Source organism: Oryzias melastigma, linkage group LG1 (assembly GCF_002922805.2).
Source record: "Oryzias melastigma strain HK-1 linkage group LG1, ASM292280v2, whole genome shotgun sequence".
Lineage (NCBI taxonomy): Eukaryota > Metazoa > Chordata > Actinopteri > Beloniformes > Adrianichthyidae > Oryzias > Oryzias melastigma.
In genome coordinates this window covers 31,360,597-31,363,787 of record NC_050512.1, presented here as the reverse complement: position 1 = coordinate 31,363,787, position 3,191 = coordinate 31,360,597, and the positions used below count along the sequence as shown (strand labels likewise).

General features: G+C 38.7%; 1 protein-coding gene across 3 annotated transcripts in view; it reads right to left on the bottom strand.

Annotated features, from left to right (window-relative positions):
• Positions 1–3,191, bottom strand: part of LOC112157183 (B-cell receptor CD22) — an 821,740-nt gene that overhangs the window by 101,380 nt on the left and 717,169 nt on the right. The window lies entirely within an intron of this gene.

The following is a 3,191-nucleotide window of genomic DNA, read 5'->3' as shown; positions in this document are numbered from 1 at the left end:
CCAGCTATTTGTTCAGGCAAAAAATATTTCAAATAATTCACATTTATTAAAAAAACAAACAAACAAAAAAATGTCACAAATCCAAATTTCTTAAAGGCTTTAAGACTATTCGTCTCCTTCTATGCTTTGATCAGTGGAAAACGAGTCCAAATGGTTCTTTTACTGTTAAAGGTTGCCGACTCCTGGTCTAGACCAAGTAAAGGTCTCCTGCTTGTCCGGCTTGTCCTGGCGAGGACGGGTCTCTCATGGGCCGGTGTCTGGGTATGGCAGGCACTGAAGGGACTCCGGACATGCAAGGCCGTTTTTGGGAATCTGCTTAGCTGTGGCTCCCACCAGGGGTCCCTTGTCTCGGCGGGGATCCCCCCCCCGCCTCCCAGTGCGCTGCCTCGGCTTACATCTGGCAGACTTGGAACTGGTACGGACCAGGGGAATCCGACTGTTGCTGTCCATGGTGCTGACACGATGTGATTTCTCCCCAGAGCTCTAAATGTCAAAGTGAAGGAATTCAATGAAGTAAGGGTTTATTTTTGTGGGGTTTATTCTACTTATTCTGTGGTTTTAACATCATTTGTGAGAAATATGTCAACATTTTCAAGTAAAAAACACAACTTTCTTACTTTTTCCACATATATTCACTTATGACTAGTTTTTATCTGTGCGCTAATCGAACGTAGCGGCTGTGCGACACAGTCTTCAGGAACTTTTCTTGAGGCTTTACCACGAGGCTGGTCCTGTTTCATGCCTAGTTTTCTGTGTCTATGCATTCATGTGTTTGGTTAATAAATTCACGGGTCTTTGTTGAATCTTTGTTTTTCTGCTTCCTTCCAACTCCTTAGTTCTCACTTATTTACCTGACCATGACACCTAGTACGAGTTACCAGCAGATAATTAATTAATTAAAACATTTTTTTTATTCTATTAGGAAAATAAAAAAAACACGTCGGAGAAAAAGGTGTTTTCACCAAGCTAATCTGCTAAATCCAAAACATCTTTCGAGATCATAAGTGAGAAGCTTTTATTTTCTTATACAGTTTTCTGTCAGATGGTTTTAAATTAAGAGGCGTCTCTTTTATATTATCTCCATGAAATGGAAATGATCATTTACATAGGCAGTTCATATGCTGTGACCCACAAAATTAGCCACATAAAAATGTATATTTTCACAGCATGCAGAGGAAATCCCAGTTATATCATATTACTAAGTGCTCATATTAAACTGAGTGTGTGTGATAACTGTGTCATTTTGGAGATCCTGACATAGATGTGACATAATTCCATCGTTTCATAATGTTTTAATTATTTACAGGCTTAAGCTGCCGAGCATGTGGTCATTATCAAAGCAAATGTTTTGCTTAGTTTGGCGTTTAAATGTTTCTGTTTCCTCCTGAGGTCTGAGTGTTTTCAAACAGAGCGTGAAGGAGTTCGACCTACTTTCTTATTTATGGGAGTCATAAAGGATCATCCTGGAGAAGAAAATCGGGTTTTTAACATGTTTGTCTTTCGTATCGTTAAGGCGGTTACGCCAAACAACACTGTCATGCTGCAGCTTTCCATGGGAAAAACAATAAAGATTTGTTCCGTTGGTTTGTATCTTCCGTTCATGTAAGTTGTTGCCGTAACGCCTTTGATTTGATGAGTGTTTGGGTCGCAGAGCAGTGACCATTTTCACGGAGCAGAAGTTGCTCAAACAAATAAATGCTAAAGCTTTTATAAATGTTTAACTGTTTTTCCTTGAAAGACAATAAAATATATATTTTAAGACTTGTAAGTTACTTAAAACCAGAAACAGTCTACGTTAATTTTAAAGTCCCCCATGGTAATTTTTTTAAATAAAAAAAAACATTCCCATTAGTGTTTTAATTATGATTATGAATTTTTAAACCAAAATCCCACAACCTAAATGTCTTAAAAATACATTTTTCATGTTGACCTGAAGCTTCTGTTTCCTAAATCTCCTCTGAGGAGGCGTGGCTTTTGGAGCTCCGCCCCTGATCCCCCCTGTCTGATTATGATAGCTCTGTGTCTCGCTAGCGTAAATCTTCACTAAAACATCCATCAATCTGGGTAATGTCCATCCGTCTGGTTCTGATCCGGATGTCAGCTGGACGAGGAAGTGAAGATCTTCATGGACAGAACTTCCTCCAAAATCCTGATTCTTTCTCCTTCCAGTTCACCAAAGACTCTTTTAGCTAATTCTCCAATGTTTATTGACTGTGATCAATACATTCAATCATTGGTTTCTCAGAGTTCTTGATAAAATAATCAAAGCTAACATCAAAATGCTCTTTCATTGATTTACAATCCTTTCCAACTGCGGTCAAATGAGCCGCCGTTCACATTTCCGTGGTCACATCAAGAAGCTCCGTGGAGTCTGGTGGAGATTTTCCAGCGTTCTCAGTCCTGCTACCGTAAGTATTGGATGAAACTCACACCAAAAATCCAGTGATGCTGATTTGACCACAGAAATGTGAACGGCGGCTCATTTGACTGCAGTCAATGTGAAGATACCATCTTCTCTTCTCCAGAACCTGAACTAGACACTAGGAACAGATGAGGGTTTAGTGCATGTGCAGCAGAGCTGTTGATGGAAAGAAGATCATTCATTCAAACAGAGTCTGTCCAAGACTGTTTGATTGATTTAAAAGGAGAAATACTAGGAAATGTAAAAACTAAATGATTTACTTTTACATTTGTTCTGTTTCAGAAGAAAAAAATGACACAAAGACATTTTAAAAACTCAAAAAACAGGATTTCAACTGCTTTTTAAAAAAAAAATAATGTTAATAAAATATAACTTTTTTTTTCCTTACAGTTGATTTTCTATCATCACATCAAATCCTGAGTGATTAACTAAAACACATCAAGCCCTCTTTTGTCCTCGATCAGGAGGTTTGCTCTTGTTCATCTCCTTCCTTTGCTGCAGACATAATGGATGAACCCCCAGTTCCAGACTCAGATCATCAGACCCACAAGAAGACCCAGAACTGGGTCGGTTATGTCATAGGAACAAGTCTGACCCAGTGGAAGAAAACTGAAGCCTTTCATATGAGCGGTCTGCGTCATCCTCTTTGTGTTTGTGCGTGATCACAACAGTCAATAAGTATGTTGATTTCCACACCAGTGCAGATTTGAATGAACTTCCTCCAAGTAAAAACCTAAATATTTAGAAACTTTAGAGTGAATCTTTTCTG